We start from the raw sequence: 14,782 nt of genomic DNA on the forward strand, positions 1-14,782 counted from the left end.
TCGATTACCTAACATGTAAATGGCCTATACGTGGTTAAAGCTTTTAGTGGCGCCCTCAAAATCATTTTTCATGCGTATGCATGATCATGATCTAGCTATACCTATGATTAAGTGGTTGCAAAAACGTGGATTCATATTTATCATTTGAACATGTGCGCGATTTAGAGTAAAAAGTCAATTCACCCATTGATAATGAAATGTACTCTACCCTTTTAACATATTTGGGTCATAAGAAAAATGGCATGCCCACGTATGCATGTTCAATCACATTAAATCATGATCTAATGAATTTAATACAAAAATTTTAAGTACATGCATTATATATTGATAACTTAGGGCTAATATACAATTTCATGAAGTCAAGGGAAAGCTCGACACATAATCTCATCCTTCAATCCATGTAATATCATCAAGGACTCGTAGTTTTGGACATGATCATAAGGATCGCCTTTGCCCGAGTACGCATTCATCTTGGGCATCTTGAATTTCCTTGGCAATGACTTCTCCATGATGGCTACAACGAAAGGAATTTTTTTCCTAGATTGATCTTCTAATGCAAGTACAACTTTTTCTGCTCCATGACTTTCTCAATCATCTTCTCCATATTCACCGTTTCACGAACGCTAAATGCGAATAGGTCCTCAATTTCATTAATCTTCTTCACAAGGCCTTTTGGTGAAGGTTGTTCCTTATCAGTAGATGTGCTTCAACGTTCTCCAAGTACTTCTGCTTTTGAGAGTCCCTTTGGGTACCCTTGCACATACTCGATATTCCCTTCCCTTCATATTCCACATTCAGAGAAGGATCTTGTGCTTGACTTCTTTGAGAAGAAGCAGGTTGCAATCGAGTTCCTTGTGGTTCCGGTGTAGTCTCAGAACTTCCTTCTTGTTCTTCCTAAAGAGGGCTTGGATTAAATGCAATTTTTTTCTAGTACGATGGTAATGCCATTTGCGGGGCTATGTTTTGTAGTAAGGCAATAGTAACCTTTCGCAATGTCTACATCTCTTCCTCATGTTAGCTTCGCAAGGCTTCATATTCCGCCCACGGCACCATGGAAAAAGTTTACCCAGATGGATTGATGAATTCCATGGAACAAGTGCCCCAAGGATTATGGAAATAAATTCCTTGTTGATCTTGGGGGTGAAATCCCAACGAGCCTTAGGGATGAACATTTGGTTGGCTGTACGGATGTGCCCTCAGTTATCCTTTAGGAAGAGCCCCTAAGGGCCCTGGGGGTAAACTCCAAGGGAGCCCTGAGATTGTGCCCCTAGCTACCTTTGGGAATAAGCTCCCAACAGACCTTGAAAGTGAACTCCTAGGGTGCCTTGAGGCTGAGCCCACAGCTGCCCTTGGGAAGGAGTCCCCAATGAGCCTTAGCTAGGGGTGATTTCCTGGGGGCCTTGAGGCTTTGCCCATGGCTTCCCTTGGGGATGAGCCCCAATGAGCTCAGTGGGTGAATTCCTGAGGGGCCATAAGGTTGTTCCCCCGATTGCCCTTGGAAATAAGCCCCTTGTGACTGAACCTGTATTCCATCTTGGTGTTGTTGATTAGCGGTACTCTTGGTCCGAGCCATTATAGACTGTTTTGTTGGCTTTTCATATGAATTCCCACAAAAAGCACCAATTATTATTGCCAAGATACAACAATAAATTTATTTGACAGAGAACATCGTCGTCTACCCACTTGAGTCTGCAAGAAAGAAATAGTCAAAGGGCGCGGGAAGGTCCTCGTGCAAACACTCCAATGCTTAAGTCAGACACTATAGATGCTCAAAGCTCAAGAGTAGTATTTATATCAGTATACAAATGTGCCTTTTCTAGAATGAGTGTCTGCGTATTTATAAAGGAGCGTGGAGTAATTCAAAGTAGTCCAAGATTAGAATTCTTACAAATAATGTCTATTTTGATTTTTTAGAATTTTGTTAGGATTCGGATTCTTATAAACGATGATGTTTATCCCCGTATTTCGTAATTATTTTAGAATTAAAATTCTTTATGGATAATTGTTTATCTTTTTCTTGGAATATTTGAAAGAATTTTCGAATGTTAGAGTTATATTGTTTTATGTGTTGTGTGAGACCCCCATCCATATTCAGGAAAATGTTTTGGCAGCAGTGTTGCCCTTAGGGTCGTGACCTAGGTACGACGACCCTAGCCTAGGCAAGCTTGCAGTTGCTTAGTAGGGCCACGGGAGGACACCCTAGCGGCCACTCGGCTAGACCTGCACAAGGAAGCCCTCTACGGCCCTGTGGCTAAGCCGTGTGGCCACACTCGAGACCTAGTGAGGTTGCCCCCTACGGCTGCATGACTAAGCCACGAGGTTGCTTTTCGTGGGCCCTCTGCAACCTTTTTTATCAGCCTATGGGCCATATTGGCCACTTGTCACGAATCTCTTACAACCCTCTGTTATTGTGTTGTCTCAATTAAACTGTGTTGTTTCGTTTATTAATTTATTTTTTTGTGCTTTTTCTCATGACATATTAGAACCTAATGAAAATTTTGATGAGGAAATTTCTTAAGGGAGAATGGATGTAAAACCCCTAAAATTAAAAGAAATTATTAAATAAAATGACATAATTACCATAATTTGAGGTATCTTTAGTATGTTTACCTTAGAAAGGATTGGATGTAATACTTTGAATTTTTAAGAAAATTCAAAAAATAAGATATGGTGATTTTTCTTATAAAGAACAATTAAAGGGCATTTTGATAATTTGAATTTTCATTGGGAAAGTATTTGGTAATTGTCAACACTAGGGTATTAATATAATTTCCACGAGTAAAGCCATGACAGTGAGGCTCGATCGAAGATTAGTCAATTTGAGGCAGTTGGTTGGTGGGTTTTTCCTATAAATAGGCTAAGGTTTTTGCCATAATTAAAGCACAAAATCAAGCCATCTTAGAAAGGATTGGATGTAATACTTAGGATTTTTAAGAAAATTCAAAAAATAAGATATGAGGATTTTTCTTATAAAGAACGACTAAAGGACATTTTGGTAATTTAAATTTTTATTTGAAAAGTATTTTGGTAATTGTCAACATTAGGGTATTAATATAATTTTCACGAGTAAAGCCATGACCACGAGGCTCGATCAGAGATTAGTCAATTTGGGGCAGTTAGTTGGTAGGTTTTTCCTATAAATAGGCTAAGGTTTTTGTCATAATTAAAGCACAAAATCAAGCCATATTAGAAAGGATTGGATGTAATGCTTAGGATTTTTAAGAAAATTAAAAAAATAAGATATAGTGATTTTTTTTATAAAGAATGGCCAAAGGACATTTTGGTAATTTAAATTTTTATTTGGATAGTATTTTGGTAATTGTCAACATTGGGGTATTAATATAATTTCCACGAGTAAAGTCATGACGACGAGGCTCGATCAAAGATTAGTCAATTTGGGGCAGTTGGTTGGTGGGTTTTTCCTATAAATAGGCTAAGGTTTTTGCCATAATTAAAGTACAAAATCAAGCCATCTTATAAAGGATTGGATGTAATACTTAGGGTTTTTAAGAAAATTCAAAAATAAGATATGGTGATTTTTCTTATAAAGAACAGCCAAAGGGCATTTTTGATAATTTGGATTTTCATTTGGAAAGTATTTTGGTAATTGTCAATACTAGGGTATTAATATAATTTCCACCCAAGGCTCAATCAAAGATTAGTCAATTTGAGGCAGTTGGTTGGTGAGTTTTTCCTATAAATAGGCTAAGGTTTTTGTCATAATTAAAGCACAAAATCAAGCCATCTTGATGGATTGATTAGAGAGATTTGTGCCAAAGGTTTTTATTGTGGAGAGTGACCGAAACAAATTGGTGGTTAAAATGTATGTTTTTACATTAAAGACGCGACTATTTGGCTTAATATCAAACAATGATATTAAGCCAAAGAATCTATAAGGTTATTTGCATTATCTCCACAAAAACGATTAATGAGATGGTCGTCATATCTGTATCTTGACTCGAGATTAATGCATTGGACGTTTGAACCTTTCTATGACTAGGTCAAGTCATATTATATTCATACTCCATGCATGAAAATGTTTTTATAGTTTAAATCATTTTGTATTTAGTTAATGTTTTCAATTTTAATGATGTAATTCTAAACCTTATATTTTAGGATGTACTTTCAAAATTACATCTTAAATGAATACATATTTGAAGTTATATATTCCTTCATTAGATTAAGATCTAGACTACTTTTAGTGTATTATTCTAATTACTTGTCTTAAGTTTAATTTTTATTAAAGATGTTACATTAAAATGATAAAAAAAAAAATTGAAAAGCCTTAAGATCTAAGTTAAATTTAAAAGAAATTCCAAATTTCCAATAACGTAACATGAGTTAAAAATTGGGTGATGTAATATTTATTCATGCAAGTTAAATAAAATTTCAAAATAATTTTTTTCTTTTTTTCCCTTTTGAATAACTTATCTTAAATTTTATAGATAAATTATCATGATAGAATTTTATCTTATTTATTTTAATAAATATTATCTTAGGAGAGAGTAATTAGTAGATCTTCTTCTTACTAGCATCCCAGATGTATTATATTAGCAGTGCCTTTAGCATCATTGGCAAAGCCTTATTGCCATCAATCGAAGCCCACAAACCCACTGGTCAATCAAACTTCTAGGCTTCGGTGGGAACCCAAATGGGTTTGATTTTGCGAACAACACAAAGAGGAGAGGAGAAAGAAAGATGACGGGAGTGGAGGAAAAAAAAGAAAAGACAATTGACAGATTGACTTAATCGTCCTGTGACCAATGGCATTTTTTGTGCAAAGATAAGAGAGTTTTGTTGTTTTTAAAAGTATAAGAGTGATTAATATTTTTAATCATACTTCAAAAGTGTATGGATTTTTTTAAAAAAAATTGTATTTATACATAGATATAACAAATAGATTTCTTTTAGTTTAAATTAATTTAACAATAGATATGGAATGAATTATGAGTGAAGAAGAGTGGAGGAGGTTTAAGTGTGGCCGTTCACACCCAATTGGAAGCAAAATTGCGGAGCAAATGGAGAAAATCAAGTCAAGAAAAAGCTTGCTCCTCCTCCTCCAGCCAGCCAACCACCCTCCACCTCAGCATGCAGCATCATAGTCGATGCCCATGCACGCTCCCAAGTGTACACATCCAACACCTAACATCATCAACCCTCCGCTTCTCAACTGTATCTTCCCTCCCCACATTAATTAAATTTCACCCCCTGTTTTTTCGTTCCTTATTATTATTATTATTATTATTATTATTATATCTATATCTAATAATATCTCCTCCTCCTCCCGCTTCGCTTCCCCCAAAAACTCGCCTTCTCAATTTATCGCCATTCTCTCTCGTCTCGGTGCCTCCAATCCAAATTTCTGGTTGCTCGTAGGATTCCCCCTTCCTTTCCTATGGGTGGAATTTCATGTTTATTTTATGAATATTTTTGCAATGTTTATTTAATTTAATAATATTAATATATATTTAAAATAATACTATTTATCTTCTAGAGATAAACAACGACAATATAATAGTCTATATAAATTATATAATTTGCCTGATTAAATGACCCTCAATAGATTTTATTTTTTATATTTTAAATAAATATGTAATGTCAATTATATAATCCACGTAGACTATCATATAATCAGTGTTTATCTTTATTAAAAATGAATAGCATTACATTATTCTTTATTAAATAGCTTTTGGTTATTTAAGAAGTCAAGGAGTTTTTTTTTTTTTTTTTAAGTACTGTTAGAAGTTTAAAAATTGGGTTGAATTTTTTAATAAAATATTATTTATAAAATAATAATTAAATGCCGAGAGAAACAAAACCTTAAAATTCATCTCACAAATATGAAAAACCTAAATTGATGTCTACTAACAATAAACAAGACGTGATAAAGACTTGCATCTGTGTACTGTGTCGGCGTAGTAATATGTAGCCGACCAGAATTGAATATACGTGCAATGCTAACCGTGAATAATATGTATTAATTAACTATCTTTATTTTTAAATAATTTATATTTTATTTTAAATTGAAATATTTTTTATTGATTTGTTTTTTTATAATAAATTTACTCTGTTTTAACACAGATCAGAAAAAATATTTAGATCTACAAAAAAAAAAAAAAAGAGAGAGATATAATGTATTGGCTGAAATAAAAGTATATTTTATGTTATAAAAAGAGTATTTTGGTGTTATAAAAACCTGTTAATAAAGTAAAATTTTAAAATATCCTCCACATATTTTTCTTTAGAAAAAAATATTAATAAATTTGATATCATGATTTTCAAGTTATAATAAACTGAATTTTACCACTAAACCATAACTTATATTCATTAAAGTTTTATTTAATAAAATAAAAAGTAAAGTATATTTGCCGATCACCATATCTAATTAATACCTTTGCTTGAAATTTTTTATTTCTTTAGTTACGCGTGGATATAGCATGGGCCACACACAAGTTTCTTATTAATTGTGTACTAATAGGATATATCAACATATGATTGGTTGATTCTCTCTTATAATTGTGTGAGTTTGGGATTGAGTTAAATCATAATTGATGTATAGCTAGGTGTGAATTATCTTGATTTAGGATTACCGAAATCAGAACATGTGGCATCAAATAGGTTTACATTATCAATTCCTTAATTCTTCATCCCAAGTTTGGAATTATGTGTGCCTCGAAAGTAGGACTTAACTAATGATGTCTTCAAGATCTTCTTCTCTCGCCATATATATGATTGCAATTACAATGTTAAATCCATCATATTTATCTTAAAATACACTTTATCCTATTTAAAGTGTACTTCCTTATTTATCTTTTGCTTTACTTAGTTTTTTTTTTTTTTTTTTTATCTCGAGGGCAAAAAGGTGAAATCCTTCACCTTAAGCTCCCCCACAGTGCTTTACACACGTGGAAGAGGTTAATCATGATACACGACAGCGCATTAGATAGAAAACACAATGCATGGTACCTAAAAAAAATCACCCCTACAAAAAAATGAAACTCCTACACTGCAACTGTCATGACCTGAACCTGTATTCTTGAATATAATCTATTATCTCAAAATCAACCGTACTGCACTCGTAGGGGTTAGCTTTCTTTTATCTTGTTTGATCTTAGTTTGCTTGTAGATGCTCTACATCCGAAGTCATAGTCTTTTTTAGTGTTTACTTGATATCGAGTTAATTTTAGTGAAAGTCAAAATATGAAATTGACTACACTGAATACTTTCAAAAATCCGGATTCATTGTTAATACTGTAATATGTAAGATTGTAAACGAGTGAATTCATGAAACACAAACAGTCTTATGTTTTAAAATGTTGTGAGCCTCAAACTTGCTTCGGATTTTTAAAATTTAGAGCTGGTAATATATGGAGGAGTAAAATGATATGTTGTGTGACAGCTGGCTGTGGCGGGGGTGTATTGCATGATGAATGCCTAACCAACTCTGACTCTGAGAGAGAGAGCTTCAGACACTCTTTCCCTTTTGTTATGGCAATCACGTGCGTAGGCAAAAAACCATAACAAAAGAGCCTATTTTGCCCAGGGGGAGAGGTAGGGTTTCAGAATAGGATACTTTTGTTAAGAAGTAATAATGGCACTTGGTTGCTTACGGCTGGGGTTTCCGATTCTATTCAATCCAATGCAGCAGCAGCAGCTGAGCCGCCATCCTTCATCTAACGTCGTCGTGGTACTGGTGGAGCCTTCGATCGTTGCGGAGAAGAAGTTGGAAGCACTAACACGTGTCAAGTGATATGCCAGGCACAATATCTATCTATGATCTTTGCCTTCGCAATAGAATCCATAAAATGTATTTAGTAATAAGATTAAATTAACTTATTTTTCTTCTTGTTATTTATGTTACACATTGCCAAATTATTAGATGTATAATACCCCTTTCCTCATTTGTTTTTGATGTCACCTACAAAAATAAATGGACAAAGTGAATTAACAAAAATAAGAGTGTGTTTGATAGTATTTTAATTAGAAATGAAAGTATTTTTCAACTTCCATGGAAAATAAAAATTATCTTCTCTTAGATGAAATTTTTCATGGAAAAGAGGCAAAAATAAGCTTTAATAGTTGTACCATGGAATTCAATTCCATGAAAAAATGTAGTGTGTTAAACATCGAAAATGGAATTCAATTTCTTAGATATGACATTTTTCATATATTTTTCATGCTATCAAACACACCCAATGAAAGAATTAAAAAAATGAGACGGCGCCACATGGTCAAACTAAAGCCCCCGCATGCATGACCGCGACCCACCACGTAGCCGCTATGGCACCTCGGCGCACCTTAGCGCATGCCCAAGCCCACACAACCATGCAGCCTCGCACAGCCTTGAGTGACCATGCACGTGCCCGCACCCCCGAGTGACCCTTACCCAGGGGTGCCCCGCACCCCCGAGTGACCCTCACCCAGGGGTGCCATAGGAGCGCCCTCGTGCTTACTCTTGCGATCCACGCGTCATCACCCCCATAAGACTCAGTCAAAACTACATCCGATTTACTTGTCGAGAAAATTGGGTCACCCGACACTTGGTAGCCTCTTCTATTGGTATAAATAGATGGGTCCTCCACCCCCCCTATTCGACATGTAATCTGTCACTCTCACATCTCCTTCTTGCATTCGATTACTCTACACTTTCGAGAGGCTAACTTAGGCATCGGAAGGTCTGCGTGGGGATCCTCACTAACTGATCTTCTTTTTGGACAGGTCATCCATCGCTCTCAACCTAGCTGAGAGACTCATCCATTACTGTTGCTACCCCCGGGAGAGTCATCCATCCCCCAAGTAAGTCACCCATCACTCAAGCAAGCCACACGTGAGTCATCCATCGACGATTTGTCATCTAAAAATTTATTGTCGTAACAATTGGCGTCGTTTCTGGGAAACCAACAAAAGGCCATGAAACAACTCACTCGACATAACACAAATTCGAAGGAATCGTTAAGCCCTCTCTTATGGTGCTTAATCACCCCGACGAGAAACCCTCTCTCGTATAGAAGATTAATGCCAGTCTACCCATGAGGGCTAGCTACCCCTCATCCATTAGGGTCAGCCACCTCTCACCCATGAGGGTTAGCTCCCCATCATCCATTAGTTATCCCTGGAAAGCCAACCACCTTTCACCCATCAATCCCTTCGTGAGTGTCATCCACTTCTCACTCATCAACAACCACCCTGTCTGGGACCTCCTCACCCATTGGGAAGTCAACTTCAAGCATCGCTCCTTAACACCTCACATGCCTTTCCAAGACCTAATTTTTCAAGTCACATTGGCTCAAGTATATAGGCCCCATCTATGGTTCCTTGGGTTGAGTACGAAACACTACGACTGTAATATCCCAAGAGCCTGGATAAGTTAGTATATATCGAGAATAGTGTAAGGAAGAAAATAACACTAGCTGGATACCTTTTGGGCTGAATGTTGGCAAAAAAATCCCAAAGTTAAGTGTGCTTAACCTGGGGTAATCCAAGGATGGGTGACCCCCCTGGGAAGTTTGCGTAGGCCCATCAGAGTAAGTTATTCCGGTCTTTTCTATCGCTCGATACGGGATGTTACAGGAGAATGTAATACCCCAAGAGCCCAGAAAAGTTAGTATATGTTGAGGATAGTGTAAGGAAGAAAATAACACTGACTGGATACCTTTTGGGCTGAATGTTAGCAAAGAACTCCCAAAGTTAAACGTGCTTAATCTGGGGTAATCCAATGATGTGTGACCCCCCTGGAAAGTTTGCGTAGGCCTATCAAGGTAAGTTATTTCGGTCCTTCCTATCGCTCATACGAGATGTTAGAACGACAGCAGCACGCTGAGGAGGTGCAAACTCTTCGTGAAATGGCTATGATTTTGTAAGGCTTGGTTCCTCATGGATCAATCCAAGCCACCTTGGGAAAGTTTATACCAGAAACAGCCCTGTCCAATAGGGCTGTTCAGGATGTATCAGGAAACAACTCCTATCGAGAAGTCACCCCCAAGATTCATGCTCAATCTATCCCTCCTTGAAACAATCAACCAATGTCTTCTATGAGAAGGGCTCATACCCAAGCATTTCCCCATCAGGAAAATCAATGAGGGAAGGATCATCGAAGAATAGATAGGCAAAACCCTTGAAGGGGCAGATACTCTGAAACAGTGACCAGCACCCCCGTGCAAAGAGGTCGGCATTCTCCTAAACCTGTAACAAGGCGAGACGATGAGCTTGATGACAACCCAACTACCTTTAGTACTCGGGAGGTAGCGGACGTGAAGAAAATGATTGAGAGAGTGCTGCAACAAAATAAGTTATTATCGATTCCAGATGAGCAATCCCAAGGAAGACTGTCATTTGTGGCTGATATAATAGAAAAACTCTTACCTAGAAAGTTTAAGATGCCCTAAATAACCCCTTACTCAAGTAAAGACAATCCTTATGATCACGTTCAGAATTATGACTCTTTGATGATACTCCATGGATGGGACGATGAAATAATGCGTAAGGCCTTCCCATTAATCCTGGATGAACATGCTCGAGTTTGGTTTAATAGTTTACCCAAAGCATCAATTTCCTCATTTGGACAACTAAAGGCAGAATTTATTAAAACGGTCATTATTAGCATCCAAAGAAAGAAAGACGCAACATATCTTCTTAGTATTCAGCAAGGGAGCAAAGAGACCATGTGCCATTATGTGAACAGGTTCCGAAATGCCACGCTTGAGATTGGTAATCTATTGATTGAAATGGCAGTGCCTGCTATGCTCCAAGAGACGCGACTAACTTCCTTCCAATAATCCTTATCTCTAGACCCCCCCGAAATCCCAAGCAGACTTGTTTGTCAGAGCAAATAAATACATACACCATACGAAAATAATGAGGACTGTGACAATAGATGAGGATAGGAAGCGAAAAAGAAAAGAACGGGATGTTTGAGAAGACCGTAATCGGTGACAAAAGAAGGCCCGAAGGCTGGAAGATGTTAGGCCCCAATTCAATCACTACACTCGGGTCACCTAACCTCGGTTTGCCATATTAGCAACCATAGAAGGATTGGGCCTTATCAAACTTTCAAAAATGATGGATCGGCCTATAAGGAATAATCAAAATAAGTATTGTTGATACCACAGAACTTGTGGCCATTCCACTAATCAATGTCAGGAATTGAAAAATCAAATTGAGATGTTTATTCAAGAAGGACACTGACAAAGATACACACAAGAAGAAGGGGAGAACAACAGGGAGCCATGAAGAAAGGAAGAAAGACCTAAAGGACAGGAGAGACATAATCAAAGACAACAAGAGAAAGGGAGTAATAACAAACAAAATTTCCTTCTAAATAACAAACCGACACACTAGGCTATACACGTCATTTCGAGTGGCGAAACCCCAAGTTGTATTGTCCCCCTTGTATGAATTGCATGCTTGACAATTGATAATAATATGAGTCCAAGGCAGAACCGTGGAAGTAGGCACATTTAGCTGAACCACATCAAAAAAGAAATGTTTATTCTCTCTCATGCAATACATTATCCTTATTGTATTTCTTACAATATGTCTTCATTTTCTAAATGAAAAAAAAAGATCAATCAAAAGTTATCTTCAAGAAGCCCATTGCACTGCACATGGCCCAACAATAAGGTAAAAAATAAATACTCATTGTCCTATTAACAGCCCAGCAATGAGTAAGACAATAAGCCTGTTGCCCTGTGCATATCCTGGCAACGAGAAAAAAATAAAAGCCCGTTGCCTTGCACATAGCCTGGCAACGAGCTGAAAGCTAAAGACTCGTTGCCTTGCTCATAGCCCAGCAATGAGGAAGATAACAAGCCCATTGCCCAACACGTAGCCCGACAATAGTGGGAAAATGGGACATTGTCCTGCACGTAGCCCGACAATGGATATTCGTTCTAACCGTGGACGTAGGTATTATGTTGAAAAGCAAAAATAAAATATTTATGCTATTTAATTGTGGACGTAGGCACCATATTGAACTGCGAGAATAAAATATATTGCAAACATAGACATCACTGTCATAGTACCAACAAGCATATACACACGAAACTAGGGAGCCGCGACATTATAACAAAAAATGCCCATTGCCCTACTCACAGCCTAACAATAAGGAAACAAACACATCTCATTGCTCTGCAAGTAGCTTGACAATAAGAAGGCAGAAGATTATTGTCCGACGATTAGCCATACATCGAGAAAGCATGACATCAATGGCCTTGCAAGCAACTTACGTCATTTCGCCTTGTGACCGAATGACCCAATAGCCATTGACCTGCAAGAAGAAATGTCATATTTATCGTTCCGCAAGTAATCTGACAAACCATAAAATGGAATGCCAATCATCATGAACAGCCTTGGATTCGGAGAAAATTTCCCAATATGCCAATTTTTCTCTCGGCAAAATGTAGATACATATATGAAGATCTTACAGAACCCCCTCTATCTTGGGAGCCGACAGAACATGAAGGACTGAATGCACAAACCTCTGCTGTGAGAGTAATAGCTTCAACACGTCATCTGCATCCTCATCTTTACGCCATTGGCGCTTATGGGAAGTCGAAATACGAAAACACTAGAACGACAAATGACATGAGTCGAGTGCATAAAGAATAGCTATAAGTGAAAGGAAGGCACATACAAGATTAATGGGGCTAGATACTTTTTCGTCTGAGGCACTCGAATAAAAGAGTAGGGAGCAATTGATGTAACTTGCAAAACTAAATGGACAAAGTGGATTATCGAAAATAAATGAAAGAATCGAAAAAATGAGACAGCGCCATTTAGCCAAGCAAAAGCCTCCCTATGCATGGTCACAGCCAGCCACACAACCGCTACGGTACCCTTACTCGCACCTGCGCGCCTCAGCGAGTGCCCAAGCCCACACAATCGCTCAACCCCGTATAGTCGCTAGTGTGCTCACTCACACCCCCGGGTGACCCTCACTCGGAGGCGCTGGGCACCCTTGAGTGACCTCACCCGGGGGTGCCCCCAACTACCCTGCATGGCCCCGCGTGGCCCCATGCGGCTACGCGCAAGCCCATGCCCGTGCTAGAGGCTCGCCCTCGTGCCCACGCTTGCGATCCACGTGCCATCACCCCCACAAGACCCTGTCAAAACTACCCCAGACTTACTTGCCAAGAAAATTGAGTCACCTAACACCTGACAGCCTCTTCCATCAATATAAATAAAGAGGTCCTCCCCCTCCCCCCAATTCGATATGTAATCTCTCACCCTTACATCTTTTTCTTACATTCGACTACTTTACACTTTTAAGAGGCTAACTTAGAGATCGAAGGGTCTACGGGGATCCTCACCCATGCCTCTAACGATCTTCTTTTTGGATAGGTCATCCATCGCTCTCAACCAAGTTGAGAGAGTCATTCATCACTGTCGTTCCACCTCGAGAGAGTCATCCATCAGCAATTTCCCATCTAAAAATTTATTATTGTAACAGTTTTCTTTACCCACCACCATAGTAATAGTTTTAAATTAGATCTATAGAAATTCATGAGCATCCTTCCTTCGTCACAAAAACCCAACACTAGCTAGAATTCTCAATTGATACAACAAATTCAAGATGCAAAAACCCAAACTACGACTACAACTAACCAAAAGCCACCCATCGAACCCAACAAAAAATAAATAAGTAAATAAGGCACGATCTAACCTTCAAAGGACCTGGTGTGTTAAAAAAGTTTTATAGTTATTATATTTCTTAATATTGATATTATTTACAAGGTTAAAGATATTTTATACATATCAACTTTCATATTATAAATCACTCTTTTACAGATGCCTTCTCTTGCAGAGTCATCATCACTTGGTCTCACGATTTCGATAGAGAAGATAAATCTGAATCACCCTTTCTTCTTATACATTATCATTCATGTTATATTTCACTTTTTTTTTGGGTTGTGATATATCGTTTATATTTTGCATTTATAATGGGCTGGGAACCACTGGACTTTCCGCCAGGGCCAGGGGTGTCTCTCCCTGATGTGCGGGGCACCTTTGCTCGTAATATTGGCAGGAGAAAGAAAAGCAGCGGAGAGTACACAGCCAATTTTGCGGCTGGCAAACGGGTAGCCGTACGCGAATGTCTTTGAAGAATTGAGTTAACCCATTGTGGCATTCTAGCAAACATGTGGAGGGCAATGTAAACTGACCGTATGATCCAGAAACAAAACTGCCGAGCACAAATGCATCACCGCTTCTCCGTAAAAAGCTGGTTTCCTGTTTTAGATCCAACCTCTGCTTGACATTGATGGCAGTCATCGAACAGTACAACTTCTTAGCCAGCCTTCAAATACGCTAAAACCATCATCAATGAATACAGTCGGTCAGTGGCAAGTACAGTCTCCGTTTGAAATCGATTCTCCACCTCATGTGTGTAACAATCAACGACGTGGTAAAATACGAGGTTTGAAATATTCAAACTTTTTAGATCACAAAATTATAAATTGTTATTAATTGATAAGGATTATTCATCAAATTTATTTATAAATATGACATTTCCATATCTATAAATCAACAATCAACGACGTGGTAAAATACGAGGTTTGAAATATTCAAACTTTTTAGATCACAAAATTATAAATTGTTATTAATTGATAAGGATTATTCATCAAATTTATTTATAAATATGACATTTCCATATCTATAAATCATGATGATGATGATGATGATGATGATGATTGAGGCCTTTACAGTTGCGTCCTTAATTGACACCAAAAAATTAAAAGACAAAAGCAAATAATGTATGATAATGGAACTTCAGGTTCCCACTCAG

The sequence above is a fragment of the Diospyros lotus genome, chromosome 11, assembly GCF_014633365.1.
Source record: "Diospyros lotus cultivar Yz01 chromosome 11, ASM1463336v1, whole genome shotgun sequence".
NCBI lineage: Eukaryota > Viridiplantae > Streptophyta > Magnoliopsida > Ericales > Ebenaceae > Diospyros > Diospyros lotus.